Genomic DNA, 21,385 nt, shown 5'->3' with positions numbered 1-21,385 from the left:
TATATTCATCACTTTCTGGCTGGTAACACCATTGAAAACTAAAATGAAGTCATACCGTTGTGGAATGTATTTTGTCCCTACCTGTAGAGAAACTAACTTTATTTTTCTCCAAAGCAGAATATTTATTTTGGGTTTTTAAAGAGTCATCTAATGTAATTTCAATAGTTGTATCTGCTTTGATATATTCCTGGCTTATTTTCTACTCATCTCTTGAATTTACATAGAACTTCAAGTGTAGAAAACAGGATTGAAAAAAGACAATAGTGAATTGTGCTTTTGTGTACTGAACTTGAAGTAAGAATCTGGTGGGTGACATAACATAAGCCAAGCTGGAAAAGGGTCACACACCAACAAAAAGCAATGAATAGTAACTGAAAAGATAAGCCCAATAACAGCTGAAGGTGGTCAAAAAGTAAAATACTGTAATAAAATATCATATAACAGCATGGGAGATGAATACATGGATTTAGCTGAGGGGCTTAGAGGTAAGCTACAGTGTTACATTGGTACCAAAGCACATTATCCATCAGGGAAGCACAGCACAGAACAAAGGGCAGCAGGTACAATGGCCAAACAAAAGTGAAAATATCTGAACAATTTACGACAGAAAATTTGAGAACCTGAATTCATCTTCTGATTCCTCATGTATAACTGCCCAAAAATGTGTCAAAACCTCAAAGACATATTGATGACAACACAAAAAATTCTTTCTAGTCTAGTCAACAATATATAATGCAGTATTGTTGAGGAAATGCTTTAGAATAAACTTATCCTCAGAAAGCCCGTCTCTGGAGACAAATGTAGTCCTTCTTTGGGCAGTTAGAATGCATTTGGTTTACCTAAAGAAACACTGAATTAGGATTTTAAAGGGTAGATATGTTTGGATATATAAAATGTGCACACATAGTTTTATAAAAGTTATGGAGAGGATTAATTTCTTATCAGAAAATTATCCTAGGTTATTGAGGCTGCTGATACCTCTGGGTCAATGATTCTTACCCCTTTCCGGGAAGATCCCCTTGAGAATCTGATGAAATGTACAGACTCTGTCTGCAGAAAGCATACATTAACATGATCCTAGAATTTTGAACACAGTTGCAGGGGATTCTTAGATGTTCCAAAGATCATTTGTATTCCACCCCCATCAACCCTCCATCATGGATTAAGAACCCTGTACTGATGACAAATTTTGGGGTAGTTTTTACATGAGCAACACAGATTACTCTGAGTCTGGAGTTCTACCAAGCTCAGTTAAGAATTCTGACTTCATCATTTAGTCATCTCCAAGTTGTTTAATCACATCCCCCTTACAGTTAAAAAGCAAAAAAAAAAAAAAAAGAGCATGATTTATGTATATTTATTCATAACACATGTATTCATTAGTAATATATTATGTGCATTATAAAACATACACAGAATAAAAATTGTAAAAGAATAAGATGAATAGAAAATTTCCAATTATCTTGCTAATCATGCTATCATACCATCAATAGTATCTCAAGGAAAAATACATGCTTAGATCAGAATTAATCATTCATGAAAGTTAATATAAATCCAAATCCTGGAAAACTGTGAATGTTTTTGACCTATTTCTTTTTTTATTTTTATTTTTTCTTTTTTATTTTTTTTTTATTTTATTACTATTATACTTTCAGTTTTAGGGTACATGTGCGCAATGTGCAGGTTAGTTACATATGTATACATGTGCCATGCTGGTGTGCTGCACCCATTAACTCGTCATTTAGCATTAGGTGTATCTCCTAATGCTATCCCTCCCTCCTCCCCCCACCCCACAACTGTCCCCAGAGTGTGATGTTCCCCTTCCTGTGTCCATGTGTTCTCATTGTTCAATCCCACCTATGAGTGAGAATATGCGGTGTTTGGTTTTTTGTCCTTGCGATAGTTTACTGAGAATGATGATTTCCAATTTCATCCATGTCCCTACAAAGGACATGAACTCATCATTTTTTATGGCTGCATAGTATTCCATGGTGTATATGTGCCACATTTGCTTAATCCAGTCTATCGTTGTTGGACATTTGGGTTGGTTCCAAGTCTTTGCTATTGTGAATAGTGCCGCAATAAACATGCGTGTGCATGTGTCTTTGTAGCAGCATGATTTATAGTCCTTTGGGTATATACCCAGTAATGGGATGGCTGGGTCAAATGGTATTCCTACTTCTAGATCCCTGAGGAATCGCCACACTGACTTCCACAGTGGTTGAACTAGTTTACAGTCCCACCAACAGTGTAAAAGTGTTCCTATTTCTCCACATCCTCTCCAGCACCTGTTGTTTCCTGACTTTTTAATGATTGCCATTCTAACTGGTGTGAGATGGTATCTCATTGTGGTTTTGATTTGCATTTCTCTGATGGCCAGTGATGGTGAGCATTTTTTCATGTGTGTTTTGGCTGCATAAATGTCTTCTTTTGAGAAGTGTCTGTTCATGTCCTTTGCCCACTTTTTGATGGGGTTGTTTGTTTTTTTCTTGTAAATTTGTTGGAGTTCATTGTAGATTCTGGATATTAGCCCTTTGTCAGATGAGTAGGTTGTGAAAATTTTCTCCCATTTTGTAGGTTGCCTGTTCACTCTGATGGTAGTTTCTTTTGCTGTGCAGAAGCTCTTTAGTTTAGTTAGATCCCATTTGTCAATTTTGGCTTTTGTTGCCATTGCTTTTGGTGTTTTAGACATGAAATCCTTGCCCATGCCTATATCCTGAATGGTAATGCCTAGGTTTTCTTCTAGGGTTTTTATGGTTTTAGGTCTAACATTTAAGTCTTTAATCCATCTTGAATTAATTTTTGTATAAGGTGTAAGGAAGGGATCCACTTTCAGCTTTCTCCATATGGCTAGCCAGTTTTCCCAGCACCATTTATTAAATAGGGAATCCTTTCCCCATTTCTTGTTTTTGTCAGGTTTGTCAAAGATCAGATAGTTGTAGATATGCGGCGTTATTTCTGAGGGCTCTGTTCTGTTCCATTGATCTATATCTCTGTTTTGGTACCAGTACCATGCTGTTTTGGTTACTGTAGCCTTGTAGTATAGTTTGAAGTCAGGTAGTGTGATGCCTGCAGCTTTGTTCTTTTGGCTTAGGATTGACTTGGTGATGCAGGCTCTTTTTTGGTTCCATATGAACTTTAAAGTAGTTTTTTCCAATTCTGTGAAGAAAGTCATTGATAGCTTGATGAGGATGGCATTGAATCTATAAATTACCTTGGGCAGTATGGCCATTTTCATGTTATTGATTCTTCCTACCCATGAGCATGGAATGTTCTTCCATTTGTTTGCATCCTCTTTTCTTTCATTGAGCAGTCGTTTGTAGTTCTCCTTGAAGAGGTCCTTCACGTCCCTTGTAAGTTGGATTCCTAGGTATTTTATTCTCTTTGAAGCAATTGTGAATGGGAGTTCACTCATGATTTGGCTCTCTGTTTGTCTCTTATTGGTGATAAGAATGCTTGTGATTTTTGTACATTGATTTTGTATCCTGAGACTTTGCTGAATTTGCTTATCAGCTTAAGGAGATTTGGGGCTGAGACAATGGGGTTTTCTAGATATACAATCATGTCATCTGCAAACAGGGACAATTTGACTTCCTCTTTTCCTAATTGAATACCCTTTATTTCTTTCTCCTGCCTGATTGCCCTGGCCAGAACTTCCAACACTGTGTTGAATAGGAGTGGTGAGAGAGGGCATCCCTGTCTTGTGCCCGTTTTCAAAGGGAATGCTTCCAGTTTTTGCCCATTCAGTATGATATTGGCTGTGGGTTTGTCATAGATAGCTCTTATTATTTTGAGATACTTCCCGTCAATACCTAATTTATTGAGAGTTTTTAGCATGAAGGGTTGTTGAATTTTGTCAAAGGCCTTTTCTGCGTCTATTGAGGTAACCATGTGGTTTTTGTCTTTGGTTCTGTTTATATGCTGGATTACATCTATTGATTTGCGTATATTGAACCAGCCTTGCATCCCAGGGATGAAGCCCACTTGATCATGGTGGATAAGCTTTTTGATGTGCTGCTGGATTCGGTTTGCCAGTATTTTATTGAGGATTTTTGCATCAAGTTCATCAAGGATATTGGTCTAAAATTCTTTTTTTTGGTTGTGTCTCTGCCCGGCGTTGGTATCCGGATGATACTGGCCTCATAAAATTAGTTAGGGAGGATTTCCTCTTTTTCTATTGATTGATAGTTTCAGAAGGAATGGTACCAGTTCCTCCTTGTACCTCTGGTAGAATTCGGCTGTGAATCCATCTGGTCCTGGACTCTTTTTGGTTGGTAAGCTATTGATTATTGCCACAATTTCAGAGCCTGTTATTGGTCTTTTCAGAGATTCAACTTCTTCCTGGTTTAGTCTTGGGAGAGTGTATGTGTCGAGGAATTTATCCATTTCTTCTAGATTTTTTAGTTTATTTGCGTAGAGGTGTTTGTAGTATTCTCTGATGGTAGTTTGTGTTTCTGTGGGATTGGTGATATCCCCTTTATCATTTTTTATTGCGTCTATTTGATTCTTCTCTCTTTTCTTCTTTATTAGTGTTGCTAGCGGTCTATCAATTTTGTTGATCCTTTGAAAAAACCAGCTCCTGGATTCATTAATTTTTTGAAGGGTTTTTTGTGTCTCTATTTCCTTCAGTTCTGCTCTGATTTTAGTTATTTCTTGCCTTCTGCTAGCTTTTGAATGTGTTTGCTCTTGCTTTTCTAGTTCTTTTAATTGTGATGTTAGGGTGTCAATTTTGGATCTTTCCTGCTTTCTCTTGTGGGCATTTAGTGCTATAAATTTCCCTCTACACACTGCTTTAAATGTGTCCCAGAGATTCTGGTATGTTGTGTCTTTGTTCTCGTCGGTTTCAAAGAACATCTTTATTTCTGCCTCCATTTCGTTATGTACCCAGTAGTCATTCAGGAGCAGGTTGTTCAGTTTCCATGTAGTTGAGTGGTTTTGAGTGAGTCTTTTTTTTCTTTTCTTTTTTTTGGTGAGATGGAGATTTACTCTTGTTGCCCAGGCTGGAGTGCAATGGCGTGAGCTTGGCTCACTGCATCCTCTGCCTCCCAGGTTCAAGCGATTCTCCTGCCTCAGCCTCCTGAGTAGCTGGGATTACAGACATGTGTCACCATGCCCGGCTAATTTTGTATTTTTAGTAGAGACGGGGTTTCACCGTGTTGCCCAGGCTGATCTCGAACTCCTGACCTCAGGTAATCCGCCGGCCTCGGCCTCCCAAAGTGCTGGGATTATAGGCGTGAGCCACAGCACCCGGCCTGACCTATTTCTTGTTAGATCTAATTAGGCTGTCATTGTTTTACTCCTCGATTTGGCTGGAAAAGAGTTCTTAGAGGTTAAACTGGCAAATTTGACCCTGATTTGCACCTGTGCTTATATTATTGATATTATCTCAATCTTCTGTTTCTTCACAGAAATTGTTTTTTAAGCCACGTGCTCCCCAAATAAGAGACTTGATTTGTTAAAACTAGATGATATAGGCGGGGCGCGGTGGCTCACGCCTGTAATTCCAGCACTTTGGGAGGCTGAGGTGGGCGGATCACGAGGTCAGGAGATCGAGACCATCCTGGCTAACACGGTGAAACCCCGTCTCTACTAAAAAATACAAAAAATTAGCCAGGCGTGGTGGCGGGCGCCTGTAGTCCCAGGTCCTTGGGAGGCTGAGGCAGGAGAATGGCATGAACCCAGGAGGCGGAGCTTGCAGTGAGCCGAGATCATGCCACTGCACTCCAGCCTAGGCAACAGAGATCTGTCTCAAAAAACAAAAACAAAAACAAAGACAAACAAACAAACAAAAACTAGATGATATAATCTTATGAATTTATTTAACGTGGAACCTGCAAACTTAAGGCAATATCAATGCTTAAAGAGATGTCAATGACAATGAAAGAACCAGAAGGTGCCAGTATCACCCCTCTGCCTGTGGCGCTTTTTGTTTTTCAGTACTCTTCAGCTACACTACATGACACGTGACCAGTTTACTTAGGGACCATGTAAAACACTCTAGGGTCAAGGGTCAATGAGTATAATAAATATACATAAAGCTCTTTTTTGTCCTTGCATCATTACTTTTTTCAATTATTAAAGAAAAAAGAAACAATTTCTTCTGTTCTTCCTATATCACAATAAATTGTCTTGGTCACTCCACTTTGGAGATCCCTGCCTTAGGCAAATTATTTCCTGATTCTCAGTTTCCTCACCTGTAAAATGGAGATGAAGTCATAGATCTCATAGGGTTAAATGGATTATACAACGTAAGTACAATTCTCTGTACAACTTCAGGAACGTAATTTAAAAGAGAAATAAAAAGGAGCTGCAATTATAATTATTACTACTGTATTAAACAATTGCCATGTATGCATTCATGTTACTCCTAGCCTAATTTAAAAATAAACAAAACCTCTTGTCAGTGCTCTTTCTATGACTACAAGAGCTGTAGCTTCTCCTCATCTTCCCACATCCCCCCTTCCCAAAACAAAACAAAACAAAACCCAAAAACTTTTCCAAGCCTTTTCAAGCCTTGGCAGATAATGTAAAGATTCGCAACACTTATTGATGTTGTTCATTAACATGATAATTACTAATAGTGAAGACCTGCTAAATTTTCTAAGTCAGGTAATTTTATTATCTATCTCTCATCCTTTCCTTCAACAAAGTTTGTTTTTCTGTCTTTTTTTTTTTTTTAATACAATGTGCTAGGTATGAGGCTAATTGCTGAGGTTTCAAAGATGAATTGAAACACCCTCCAGGCACTAACCATCTAGAGGACAACACCAAACAAATAATTGCATCAAAGTGATAAGTGCTATAATGGAGGCGCACACTGGTTGCTATGGGAGCAGAGTAGGACAAGCAGCTTCCTCTGCCAGGGGAGAACAGGGAAGCCCACTAGAAGGATTCTGGGTCATAGTTGAGTCTTGAGGATGTGGGTTGAGGACCTGCACTTCAGTCAGAGGGGAGAATGTCCAATGTGGTCACTTAGGAACCAAACGGTAGACAGGTTTTCCCGGAGCCCAGGCATTTTTGGTGGCAGGGTCAACAACGCTGGTAGAGACCTGTCTATGCACAGCCTAGGATAACATGCCAAGAAGTTTGAAACTTATCGTAAAATGGATTGGGAATAGACAAAGGATTTTAAGCTAAAGAACGATATAATCATAAAGAGAACTGGGGGTGGTATTTTGGGGGAATGATTGTGAAAAACATAATTTATTGAACATGCCCATTAGAAAAAAAGAGAGCGGGGTGTAGTGACTCACGCCTGTAATCCTAGCACTTTGGGAGGCAGAGGCTGGTGGATCACTTGAGTTCAGGAGTTCCAGATCAGCCTGGCCAACATGGTGAAACCCTGTCTCTACAAAAAATACAAAAATTAGCTGGATATGGTGGTGGGCACCTGTAATCCCAGCTAATCGGGAAGCTGAGGTTCGAGAATCCCTTGAACCTGGGAGGCGGAGGTTGCAGTGAGCCAAGATCCCGCCACAGCACTCCAGCCTGGGCAATAGAGCGAGACTCTGACTGAAAAAGAAAAAAAAGAAAAAAGGAGAGAGAGGAGTGTTTATTTCTGTAATAAATTTACTTGCTAATTCTAAACTATTCTTTAAATTAAATGTCAGCTGATTCAATTTGTCAAATCTGGTTTCCATTACTGAAGATGAAATACTCACTGCCTAAATGGTCTCACCTGCTCGTTTTTGAAGCTAGGCAACATTTCAGGCAGCATTAACAGTTTGTCTGTTGGGACTAGAAGCTTCCTAATGTTGTGCATGGAATTTTTCTTTACGAGGGTGTTGTATCCAGATACCAAGTTTTAAACCCAGTATCTACTCTATACAGAATGTAACCAAAGCAGACTTACATAACAAGTGAATGTGGCCATACAGACATGAAAAAGTGACTTCTATCTTTTGATACCAAACTAGAAAGAGAAAAGCAAGTTCAGAGAACACATTATGACTCATCAAAGTCCAAAAAGAAAAGGTTTGTGTGAATGTAGCACCCTGTGCAGCCTCCTGGAGTCCTTCTACCCTCCAACCACATTTGCTTTTGTATGATTTTCTGCAAAACAAAACAAAAAAACCCATCATTTTCCTCCTTAACTTCAATTGTTAAATTTCGTTTTACCTCAGAGGTGAAACTCATGCTATATGTTCTACAATCGTCTTTTTGTACCAAGTGAATGACGCTGCCTTTTCATTTCTCCTGAGTTTAGGCCTTATTTTATAAAATTCGTAACTGCTAGGGTACAAACTACAAACAAGACGAATTTTTAGAGGAACGACTTGAAGGGTGATGGGGGAAGGTGGTGCTTTCTTAGACCAATGCGAAGGGAGATGGAGATGCAATATCTATATTTAATCTCTGTTCCCAATGATATATTTTATTTTCAATTCCCATAGCTGTGTGTATACAATGCGTGGATACCAACGCCTCCAAGGATGACATCAAAATTTTATATGAGCTGAAGAATATACACATATAACAAAGGGAATGTTTTCTTCTTTACTTTCCCTGTGACAAAATGCCAGAAGGAATGGACAGTTTCTTTCTCCAGGAACTTACTAATTGATTTGTTTTTGTTTTTGTTTTTTTGAGGATTTGCATGGCAAGTGGAAGTAGACTCTTAAGGGGATAAAGGGCATTTATTCACAAGGGAATAAAAGTGAAGTTATCAATTTCTGAAAATTGGCATGTGAGGTCGGCATGCCAGAGAAACAAATTAGACCCTAAAAAATTAAAACCTAATACTCTCAGTGTAATAAGCATTGCTATTAGGTTAAATCTCTTTATTAGAGACAGCTAGGTTATCTGGCTATGTTATTAGTTGCGACTTATTAGGCAGTTAGAAGTTAGTATTAATGTTACACTTTTACTACACTACTAATCTTGTTTAAAATTTCTCACTATATATTTCTCAGTTAATAGTTATACCGGCATATCCTCAGGCAGAAAAACAAGTTCTTACAATGGATCCTTCAGGGCACACTATATTCTATTTCTCTTAGCTGTGTTATCTTTTGTTGTCTTGAGGTTCACTTCAAGATAGACAGAAAATGATGAAGCTAAAGTTAACAAGCAAGTAACAAGACCTTAGAAAGCTATAGGGTGGGTGATCACCAACACTCCTAGCCATCATGAAAATGGTGCCCTAGTGGGCTCTGCTTCAGCCAGCAGTGGACCAGTGGTATAAAGAATTCTTGCTTCTTAATGACTACATGGCAGTATTTGGCGTTCTTTCCATTACTTCTTGTCTTCAACTTCTGCAGCCTGAAGTTTTAAGCATCCTAGAACTGCATTTCAGACCCAGTTGCTCAAATGGAGTCAATTTTGCAACAGTAAAATGGTCTTAAAATAGGATTTTACTCTAGGGGGAAAAATCCTCAACCAGATAGTCACAGTGCACTTTGAATGACTAATTTAAGCCATTACATTACGAAATAAGGGATAAATCATACTTTTCATAACACTACTGCATAGGAACAGTTTTAATTTTAAGAGTCAAGCATCTACATTAATCTGAGTCTAAAATAATAGGCCCCTGATTTAAAATCTCCTAACATTCTTTCACACTTCATAAAACTAAAAATAAAATTGTCTCACCAAACACTGACCTATTGGTCCGGCCAAAGTACTGTATTTCAAGGAAAACTGGAGCAAAGAGGTCTCAAAACCGCGACTTGCCAGCAAATTACAATTTGTAGCCTTAATTGGTCTTAAATGCGGGGTGAGAGGGAAGAGACTACGGTCTGTAGAAAATAAGAGATTTATTTCCCTTTTTAAATCAAAACCAGATTCCATGCTTCAGCCATCCCCTAACCCGCCAGCCCCGCCCCCAGGGTTTGTTTTTCCATATTTTTGTATATATTTAAGCGAAGATGGCAGGTGAGGGAAGGTTATAGTGCTGTATCTAGTCCACGAAGTAAACAGAGAGGTTAGGGTGGGTTTACTTATTTATAAGGCGTTCAGCCTCTCAGCTGTTTCTCCCTCGTTGGCATTTGGAAGCTTGCAGTCCTTCAGGGAAGAGACAGATTTGGCAGGAATGTTCTTTGTGCCCGCCTCCCTTTTTTTTTTTTTTTTTTTTTTACGGGGAATAGGGGGCAGATTTATAATGACAGCCTTGGGGAAGGGGGAGAAAAAGTTTCAGCCGGCACGACAATGCCCGTTTTTTCCACAGTCAACACTGTGCCACAAACAGCTTTGGTGCCACTCGGAGCCCTTCCCCCGTCCCCTCCCTTTCTCTCCGCAGGCTCGCACTGGCAGGCGGAGGCACAGTTAAATTCCAGCACCTTCTCCACATACCCCCAAACTACTACGCGCTATTACTACGGTTGCCCTCCCTTTTTGCTTCGCCTCCTCCCCTTCCCCAGTCTCCCTGGAGGGGCCCCGCTGCGCCCGAGGAAGAGGACTGCCAGGGAAGGGATAGCGGGCGCGCAACTCCAGCAGGGCTTGGGGCTTTCTGCATCGTGCGCAGTTTCTCTGCTCCAGGCACAAACACGGCCCGAGAGCCGGCGCCTTGCAGTCACACACGGATCCACGCATACAGTAGAGCTGTCTAGATCCACATTCTTGCACACCGCCCCCTCCTCCCCCCGCGCTCCCGGAGTCGCTGAGCTGAGCGAGTGACAGGCGCGTCCCGCCAACCCGCGCCCGGGCGGGCAGGGAGGAGCGGCGCGCGGGGCCAACTGCGGCGCGTCTTCCGGCGCCCGCGGAGGAGGCGAGGGTGGGACGCTGGGCGGAGCCCGAGTTTAGGAAGAGGAGGGGACGGCTGTCATCAATGAAGTCATATTCATAATCTAGTCCTCTCTCCCTCTGTTTCTGTACTCTGGGTGACTCAGAGAGGGAAGAGATTCAGCCAGCACACTCCTCGCGAGCAAGGTAAATATAACTTACAACTCTTTTCTCTTCTTTCCCCTCCCTTCGGCCGCCCCGCTGCAGCCGCCGCTCAAAACCCTCCGGCACCGCGCCGCCTTCGCCCGGGATTATTCATTATTATCCTAATTATTATTTATTGTGCATGCAAGGAGACCAAAACAAACAGGCGGGCCAACCGCCACAACAAAAAAAGCCCGCCTCCTCCCCGCGGGCCTCAGGTGGAATGCTCTAACGACAGCTCCCAGGCGGCGGTGGAAGAAACGAGAAAGTTTCAACCGAACCTTGCTGTTCTAATAATAACAGTAATAATTACTACTTCAAGGGGGCAAAGGAGGAAAAAAATCCCAACAAACCACAGCCTTGATCCTGAGTAGGCAGTCAGAGGCGCTGCCAACTCAAGGTTGCAACACACACATTCGGCCAGGTTGCAATCCCCCCATCCCCTTAAAAGCGAGGCGGGGGGGAGGGGGGTGGCAGCAGGAGGGGGAAGGCCTGGGGGACAGGGGAGGAGGATGGAAACGCTACTGTTCATCCCGAGCAACCCTCCCCGGAAGAGTTGGAAGGGGAACGGGAAAGGAGGGCGAGGAGCCCAGGCTGGCGGCGGGGCGCCAACGAACGCTGCTGCCACCCGCTTCCCAGGGACTTGTTTAAAGGGCTCCGGCTGCGGAGACGTGAGCGGATCGCAGCGGGAGAAGCCTGAGCTGACGCGCGAAGGAGGTAGCGGCCACTGCCGCGGGGCCGGTGGGTGCCTTATCGGAGGTGTCACCTCCACTTTCCGCGTTTCCTCCGGCGTGGATGGGGACGCTGATTGGTAGGCAGGCCTTTAGGCAAAGGGGCTGCCAGGGGGCTGCGCCCCGGGCGCTGCGGACGTCCCTGCCTCTGGTACCTGGCGGCAGCGCAGGCTCGGGTGTTAAAGTTCGGGATGTCCGGCCCGGGCCGCACTGCTAGAGGGAAGGGAGGAGGCCCCCAAGGAGGTCGGAGGTGCCCGCCAGCCTCCGTTACCCTGCCCTCCCTCTCCCCGGGTCTGTGTTCTTTTGCTTCGCGTCTTCCCCTTGCTTGCGCCGCGGGAGCTGCGGGCGTGGGGCGCCTGCGATCGTCCGGGTGCTAGGGGCGCGCCGGGACCCAGGAGAGCCACGGCGGCGGCTGCGGGCCGGGGAGGCCATGATCCGGATAATCCTGTCTGCCTGACTGTCACAAACAGGACCCGCGCACCACCGGGCAGCGGCGGTGTCGTTCGCCCGGGAAGGGGAAGGGCTGCGGTGGGGAGGGAATAGGGGGGTGGCGAGGGCGGGAGGCGGGGAGACCGAGTAGGAGCTTCCTCCCAACGATGACACGAACTCCTTCCTTCTCGCTCCCTGCTCAGGAGTTTGCTTTATTCCCATCCCAACCTGGTTTACCCCTTCCTTTGCTCTCTCCCTCCACCCGGCCGTCTTCCCTTCCTCTCGTTTGCGTTGCAAAACACGGCCATGCCATCTGCAAAGGTGTCGCGATGCACTTCCCTAAATAACCGGTCCGGCGCACCAGCCCCTCGGCGCCCTCCGGCCGCAGGGCGCACACGGAGCACAGTGCTCCCGGTGCCCCGCACCAGGCCTCGCAGCCTGGGTGCAGTTACACCGCGGAGGGCGGGGCGCGGCAGTGCGGGCTCCAGCTGACACCCGCGCCTTGGCCGGGGCACTTGGGCCGGTTTCCGGTACACGCGGGGAAATCGCCGCCTGCTAGTGTCTGATCGCTCGCCTCCGCCTCCGCCTCTGCCGCCTGGATTGCATTATTATTTTTATCCGGGTTGCCGTTTGCTGCGGATGGTGGTGAGCGCGGGGCTGGCTGGGCTGCTTGGGGGGTGGGGTGGAGGGAAGTTGGACGTGGATCAGGCAGGAAAAAAAAAGTTTGGCAGGGCGGCTAAGTAGGGTGGAGGGGTGGGAGGGGGCGGCGAGCTCCCGCGGCTCCAGCCTTCGCGCCCTCCCGGCCGGCGCGAGTGTGTCTGCGCGTGAGTGTAAGTGTGAGTGTGTGTTGTGCGCGCAGGAGCCAGTGCGTCGGGAGCAGCGGCTCGGGCAGCTGCTCCTGCCCGCACCCTCCCCTGGAGCCCGGGGAGGACAAGGCGAGGTTTGGTGGCGAGGGCTGGTGGGGGTGGCGTGTGCGTGTGGTTGTGAGTGTGTGTGTGCGCGCGCGAGCGGCGGAGAATCAGGAAGTCACAGCAGCGAAGCGCACACAGCACACAGACATGTTTGATTGCCGTGACATGACGCGCGCGAGGGAGGAAGCGGCAGCGGCGGGGGCCGGGCCGCGGGCTGTGGCGCGGGCCTAGAGCTGCGGCTCGGAGACCGGTTCCCGTCCGCCGGCCGCGCCGCCACCCCAAGCTCCGCGAACCCCGCGCCCCTTTTTGTTCCAAGTCCTCCAGGTAAGGAGCCTGCGCAGCCCTGCCGCCGGCTGTGTGCGGAGCTTTCCAGTTCTTTCCCTGCCAGCCCCCTCCGGTCTCCGGGCTCGCCTTTCCTGCAAAGTCAGGCAGGCGGGGGAAATGGGCTCCTTGTCCTCCGATCGATTGCGTGGAAAACTTTCCGGCGGGAGGCACCATGAGGGGGAAGAAGGCCTTGCTGGCCGCTGTTGCTTGTCAGTTCTTTATCCTCTGGGTCCGGAGACTGTGAGTCGCTGCGCCCGGGGCTGTTGCACATTCAAACTTCGGGCCTAAACGTACCTCCAACTCTCGCAGGTTTTACTCCCGCAATAAAATAAATATTCAAAGTCGTCCACTAGCTCTTGCTAGGTGTTTGGATTTTTTAAGGGAATGAGGAAGGCTTGGGAATCGAGGGAGTGGGGGTGTTGTGCAGAATCCATTCCTTATTCAATGTCTGCACCGGGTGTTATGTAATTTTAGTAGCACATGGGTGCAAAACCTAGACTGGGCTTCTCCCCTCCTTTGTTTATATAACTTTTGGGTGAGTTTTGCAAGGTTGTCTCTTTTTTTTTTTCCTCCTCCCTGACCTGATGGAGGTTGGTGCTTTGGAAAAAGCAAAGCGACCTGGGCTAGTAATTTTATGGAGAGGTGTCATCATTGTCTCCTTTCTGGTCATTATGTAGGCATGTATGACTTTGTATGTGTACTGTTAGAGCTCAAGGAAGACATTAAGCATACACAGTTTGTTTACTGCATTGAGTGGTTATTTTTAACATTTCTGCGTTACCAATATCGAATTTCAAACTTCCATTTCAAAGGACTTAAAATTTACATCTGGTTGTGTGCCATGCTTGTCTGAACAGAATGCTTGCATAAATAATGAGATTGTTGCTTGGGTGTTGAGTAGCAGAAAATTTCTATCCAACCACCAAAGACTCAGAAGCCATTGAGAACCCTAATAATAATTTTAAAAGCCATACCCAATGTTATGTATGTGTATACTTACATATTCACATTCAAATATTTTCAGTAGTATTTTCCATCTGTTATCAGGGAGGCCACTACCAGAAGCTTGTTGGCCAGCATTGGAGTTTTAGGCTTCCAGGCTACCTCTAGCACCCTGGTGAAGTGTTAAGAGGTGTGGCAGATTTGAATCCTAGTTGCTGCATTGTTATGCAAAATGAGACACACTTTTTCTTTGAGGAATCTAATTGCTCTTTTATTCTCCTGGACTTTCCTTCTTTTTTTCCTCAAATTCTTCTTTACAATGCAAATGTTTGCTATTGTAAAGAGGGGATTTAGAGACACCTGTTAGGTCCAAAAGATACTTACTGCGGTAGACTGAGGGGAAAAATAAAAAAACAACCCAGTAGATCAGAGGTCCATCTACCTTGGGGGCATCAGAGAGATGCCATTTTTGTAAAGAACATTTAAAATGAATGAGGAATGTGGGGTATCAGAACCCTTGAAGAGGGTGAGGGGAGGGAGGGCTTCCTTCAATGTAGCCTTTCTCTTATGACTTATATCAGTAACAGCCCAGCATCAGGACTAGGTGCACTGTGGTGTTTCACAGAAAATATTCACCACAAGAGCATGTTCAAAGCAGCCTTAGATCTTTTCTTTTGTTCGTTTGTAAAGTGGTTTTTGAGCATTTCTCGTCAAGTTTCTTGAAAAGTGCTTTGACCAACACCTGAGGCTTAGAATTGACAAAAAAAAAAAAAAAAAAAGTGCCTGGGCTTGTATTATATTGTTAATGCTTGAATTCTATTTAAAGTATTCCTGACATGGTATAACTAGAAAGTAACACTTTTGCAGATAAGTATTTAAAATTTTTTTCTTTGATTAAGTTTAAGATAAATCGTTCTACAGACCGGTATAAAAGCATATCACATCCTTTTCTAAAAGGTAATTGTGATGCTCCTTATATCACTGTAATATTTTGACATTTATTATTATGTATTACAGCAAGAGCATAAAAATAAGACTTTTATAAATTATAAAAGTGGTGCTGTCCTCCAGTGTTTTCTTGTTTTTTTTTCTCCTTTAGAAGTCTTCTTTGTAAACAAGGGCTTTGTCAAACTCTCCTGGGTCAGCAGCTTTTTGATACCCCAGAGAAATAATAAATCACTATTTATGACATCTTGACATGCTGCCATGAGGACAACTGAATTATCACATATGTAATACTAAGGACTGTTTCCCAGCATTTGCAAGTGGAAGGCATGTTGGTAGGACCTAATTTAACCACTTTAAGATTTGGTTCTGTTTCTGGTCAACATGATTTTAAGGGACGATAGGGGCAAATTCTTTGGTTAACTTGAGTTACCTTAGAAAACTATATGAGTTACATTTCTTTTCTGCTGTATTTCTTGTGAACAGATAAGAAAATTTCCCTAGTATGAAAGCCACATTTGGGGTCTATTTCTGATTTCTCCTTTTTAATGTAAAAGAATTATCTTCTAAATTGTTTTTTTTTCCCCTTAAATATTGTGTTTTGGAGATGTTTTTGGCCAATAGAGGATGTGAATTTTCTGTCATTTTTGGAAGTGTTCTTATTAGGGGACTCTAACCTTTAGCTGGTTAATAAAGTCATGGGTCATTCCCTAAGTAGTTGTGAATAGAAAATACACATGGTGGTAATTTATTTGATAGCATATTTAGGAAGGCTTGGAGTGATTATTTTTTCTGTATAGAAACTTATGACTTTATACTTACTAGGGACTATAGGAGTCTAAAACTATGTTCTGCCAGAGTCATTATGAAAGAGAGCATATTTATTTACGTAAGATATTTATCATTAAGTTAAATGGGATCTTGCAACCTGGGTTGGCAAAACTGCAGCTTTCTTACTGTTTATTATGACTTTATTATTACCCATGTTAATATAGCACTTTTCCTTGAAAGTGTAGGATATGTTAAAGAGAGCTTTTAAGTAGTAAAAGTTATAAATATATCATCAAAGATGCTTGAATAATTATACCTCAGAAAAACATACAATAGAGCCAATGAAATTCAGGAACAAAATAGCTGGTCTTTTGAATGTTTGATATAAACACCTCATTAATTTACACATTTGGAGTGACGGTTTAGATATGGAATACAAGATTTTGGCCTGAAACTCTGACATAATGTCCTTCTGGACTTCTGGGTTTGTAATACATCATTATATAATTGAAGCCTAGTATGAATTAGGATATTTTATTAGATAGCTGCGACTTCCAGAATATTTGAACAATTGTAATCTGGCTATATACCTGTAAGGTTTACAACATTTTTAAAAACCACAATATTCTATAGTATTTTTAGGTGGATTAGTATCAATTTAAGCATCAGTCTTATGCCAGTATGTCATCTACATCTATGCAAGCACTAATATTTTAGAAACTTTTTAGAAACTGGCCTAATTTAAATATGGGCTGGCCCTTTTGTAAGTTGATGAATGGGACCCACAGAAGTTGAAATAATATTTAAAGTTTGAAAACCATTAGATATAATTGAAACTCCCTCCTTTAAATAAAACAAAAACAACTGAATTCAGAATTTGGGATTCAAAATTACTTGAAAATGATAAAAATTTCTAACCAAAAAGGAACGTCATATGTTGGCTTACAGGTTATCCCAGGGAAATTCCATATCAGTTTGCACTTAAAATGTATTTTTCTGGTCAGGATGATTATATATTTCTTTACCTACTTGGTGTGGTATATTTCAGTTTTTACCATCCCACTGGGAGATGCGTTATCACACCTGGATATTGGATGTCCAGAAGGAAAGCCCTCTCCCATCTTCCTCCTGTGCTTTGTTGAACTGGATATGTAATAAATGGCTTTGCAAATAGTCACAATTATTTTGTGGCATGCTGTTGTGCTATACTAAAAGACCATTAAGCAAAGTCCAAAATTCTGTAAAAAATAGATGATCTGTAATTGATAATTTGTGTGTTTTAAAGAATGTGCCTGAACATTTAATATTGTATTTATAATAGCATATTGAATACAAGTAACAAATGGTAAACTGCATGGGCCATGTGATACACAGAGAGAGATCAGGGTGAGCTTTCTTGAGTTGATGGGGTAGATAAGGTCTTTGAGATGGGATAAGGTTGCTGTAGGGGGAGGGCAGAGGTGGGGGTGGTGGCATCTGAGCATCCCAGATCAGAAGAAAGCCCCGAATCACAGAGACCTGGCGAGATCACAGAGACCCGGCCTGAAGGAACGTGGAAAGACCAATGTACCTGTTTTGACCGGTTGCCTGGAGCAAGAAGTTCCAGTTGGGGAGAATTTTCAGAAGATAAAGTTGGAGATTGTGGAAAGACTTGACTTGCAGGCTAAAGCATGAATATTTTATCCAATCTGTATTGGAGGCTTGTCTCAGAAGTTTTGAGCAAGGGAATACATGAACAAAGCAATATTTTAGATTAATCTGGCAAATTGTGGATTCAAGTCCAGAGTGGGAATTGAAGCCGTTAGAAGGATCCTGGCAATAATGCGAGCATATAGTAGCTCACAAGGTGTCTTCATATCTCATATTTTATTTGATTCATATCAAAATTGAAGTTGTAGTCAGCTCCTATTATACCTATTTTGTAGGTAAGGAGCTTGAAACTCAGAGAGGTTAAATGAACTCATTTGTTGATTTTTTAAAAGGCATAGTAACATCATTAATGGCTATTATCCATTTTAACTGCAATCAACTTGGAGTTCATTGTTGAACTGTTGTTGCAACTGTGAAAGGCAGGGCCAGTTGACTGCATTTCTGAGTGCCTATGATACAACTTTAGTTCATTCGGCATATGATGGTTGAGTTTTACCCTTCAGTAAAAATGTGCCATTTCAACCACAGGTTTTTAAAGTATGTATTTCAGACTCTTCTTTTTATATGTTTAAAGTATAAATAAACTTATCTTGGCAGTCAGAAAAGGAAGTGGCTATTGTTGATTCTTATCAACATCCAGAATGAGGTTGCTTTGCAAAAGGGCCTAACGTAGGAGAGACAGGCATATGTGTAAATATACGTGACATATTACCTTTCAGGGTGTCATGATTTGAAACTAACTTTTTTTTGTTTAGTTTGTTAGCTTTTGTTTTGACCAGTTTGCCCAGCCCTTTGGGTTCCACTGAATTTTAAAAGTGATGGTCATCTGTGATTATCTTTATAACTACTAATGGACATGAGTCTTAGAGTAGAGGATGCTTTGCTCTAAAGGGTTTCTAACACTTAGGTTTTCTTATAAATTCCCTTTTTAAAACGATTTTTCCTTTGTGGGATCATTGTCAGTCCTCATGGAAGAGGCCATGAAATTGCATCTCAGGTAGACTCTTTTGAGATGGCAACTCATGGTATCTATAAAGGTGGTAATGTTAAGAGCCAGGATCCTATTAAGGCAGTGTCTGAGGTTCATGGGGGACTAATTAGCTGCTGCCGAGTTTGTTGTTATCTTCTGTTGTGCACAGAACTGCCTCACAGCCTTTGCCAGGTCTGACTCTGGGCAAGGACCATTCCCAAGGCAGTTTATTTAAAGTGAGGGCAGCAGCTCACCCACATCCTAATTTGTTTCCCTGATTGAAAGATGAAGGAGAGTTCACAGAAGCCCAAGGAACAGAGCAAAGTTTTAATCCAACAACTTTTAAAAAACATATTTGACTTTGAAACGAATGGGAAAGTGTCGTGAATAACCCCAAGAATGCTAAAGAAATGTTCTCAATGATTTTCTAGGGTCTTGATGGAGCAACTTATAAGGTTAACTTTAGAACCCAGTGCGATTTGTGTCTGTGGTACAAATCACATTATGCATTGTTTAAAGTTGCACAGCTCAGACCAAGAAGCAGCGTGGGCCTTGGTAATGTTTCACCGCTTATCCAGACAACCTTGGCCTCTAAAAAAGAAACTTCGGGTAGATTTATTTCCTTTATCTGCATTGCTGTTCTCCTTACCCCCACACTGCTTCCCCATTAAGAATAACAGTGCTTGAGGCCCAGTTCTGAAGATGTTGCTACTTCTTGTGGGTGAATTATCAATTCATTTACAGAGAAAGCCACATAGAAAACAAGAGGCAGCCCTTCAGGTCAGGGGAGATGTTCTGAATCAGCAAACAGACATAAAAAGAACTCTTATCTTAACTATCTCCTGAACCTTGCAGTTCTCCTGTAACAGCCAGAACACTTTAATAAGACTGGGATATTCTTAGAGATGTGGACTGGGCCTAACTTTTATTTCTGATATTCTACCTTTAACCTGGACCTCTAAGTTTTTCTGTAAAGTGAGCTGTGAAAAAAGACAGACTGGAGATCCAAGATTTCCTTGTGCTTTCTTATGAAGTTTGGTGAAGAGCAATTTAAGAGATATTGTCAAGGTTGGTGTGCTGCCCCAAACTCTGCGACTAGAAACCAAAAGTTTCTAGGGAACTTTTTTTCTTTTTTTTAAACTTAAAGGCCTTGCTGAAATGCTACCTTCTCTATTACACTTTACCTAATTCCTTTCTCTCCTCTACCCTCTGAGCTAAAAGTAATGTCTCCCATTCAATGACTGTGTTGGATAGTTTGGCTGTACCCCTCCGTGTCCTGCAGGATCTTTCAATATTTTTCTCTTGTTGCTGCTTACACACAAGTCTGATTTCCCTATCAGACTTCCAGAGTTGTGGGGTAAGCCTTCTATTCCTTTTTGTACCCCCTGCATGCCTTGTACCTAGTAGATACTCGGTATAGTAACTAAAACATCATCGACCTTTTCAGTTTATGACATTGTCTTCTTTTCATATTCCAGGGCTTCTCTTTACTTCTCTGGCCTGTGATAAGTTAATGTATTATCACAACCAAAGCCTAGTCCTTGCAAGATATCCCTTCCACTGTTTCTGACTTTTTTTTCTTTGGCTTCTACTTTCTACCCCCGCACGTTGCTCTGGCCTGGTGAAAACTCTGGTGGAAACATGGCTTGCTTGATCCGTGTAATAGCTCAGTGTTGGGCTGGGAGTCAAGGGATAAAAGGTTCTGCCTGCGGTTTCTCTCCTGTTGCAGATGTGACTTTGGGCAAGCCATGTTTTCCCTTTCTGCCTTATTGCCCTCATCTTTTCAATGGGATTGTGGCAAAATGTCTCTTCAAGTCACCATTAGGAAACACATGCAGGTGTGTTCAAATATTACTCCACATGTGGGGGTCTTTGGTGTTTCTGTTGATTACAATTAGACTGTAAGACACAAGTTTTGTCATGGTTGGAGTGGTGACCCTTAAAATTCCATGAAGTTGAACTCCTTTTAATATGCAGATGGCTGTGCTGAGCCTTTCAGCTAAGGGCAGAGGATGGAGATTTGGGCTGAGGGAGGATAACTGTGGTGTTTGGAGCTCTGGCAAGCTCCTCTGGGGCCTCTTCTTTTTAAAAACACACTCTCTAGTTGTGAATGTAGGAAAGTGGGAAGTAAGGACGAAATCAAGACAGTATACTGCTGAGAAATTCTTGCCTAAGAACATAGTGGTTTGGCCCTCAGGGAGTCCTGGTCTCGGGGAGGGTGGGGACCAGCAATGCATGTGTATGGGGAGGTTGCTGTGCCCCCCTCTCCCCAGATACATTTTTGTCATTATGTTGTTAGCCACAGACACATAATTGTGGAACAGGTCGTTCTTTTCTGTGACTACGTGAAACTCCCTCCTTCTCCCAACACAAAATAAAAATAGATTTTGTGTGTTATTATGTGAGCAGACCTACCACTGCCCTGTGAAGTCCATCTGGGCCCTCTCCTCCAGCCCGCCCTACTATGCTTACTGCTCTCATCATCACCCTATCTCTATTGTCTCATTAGTGCTTTGGAGAAGAAAGGGGCAGAGAGTCCAGGGGATACCGGCAGGGCTGGTGAGGGAGAAGCGGAGTTGGCCAATACTGGACTTTAAACCTTAACCATACTAACTTAGTAATGATGTGCTGCTTGAGACTAGCACCTCTTTCTAATTTATTTCCCCAGGTTTCTTCATACTGTGGGAAAGTTTAATTACATACTTGAACTGTAAAATAAAGTTGCCACCCGAAATGAAGAGGAAGAATAAGAGGCCAGGATTATAGGCCTCATCTTAGAGAGTCCTCCCCTTGGGTATACTTGGGTGATGGTAGCCACAGCAGATCCTAGGGCAGCCCTGATTTTG

General features: G+C 42.8%; 1 protein-coding gene across 10 annotated transcripts in view; it reads left to right on the top strand.

Moving 5' to 3' along the window:
• Window positions 1-10,717: 10,717 nt before the first annotated feature.
• Window positions 10,718-21,385, top strand: part of SMARCA2 (SWI/SNF related, matrix associated, actin dependent regulator of chromatin, subfamily a, member 2) — a 177,978-nt gene continuing 167,310 nt past the window's right edge. For 3 of the 10 annotated variants that reach the window (XM_063713831.1, XM_024251686.3, XM_063713830.1), the window contains exon 1: window positions 10,718-10,869. The gene's annotated coding sequence lies outside the window, so the exon portion shown is untranslated. 10 annotated transcript variants of the gene reach the window in all.

Source organism: Pongo abelii, chromosome 13 (genome assembly GCF_028885655.2).
Source record: "Pongo abelii isolate AG06213 chromosome 13, NHGRI_mPonAbe1-v2.0_pri, whole genome shotgun sequence".
NCBI classification, from domain to species: Eukaryota; Metazoa; Chordata; class Mammalia; order Primates; family Hominidae; genus Pongo; species Pongo abelii.
The sequence above is the reverse complement of the archived record's forward strand: the minus strand, read 5'-3'. Positions and strand labels throughout refer to the sequence as shown.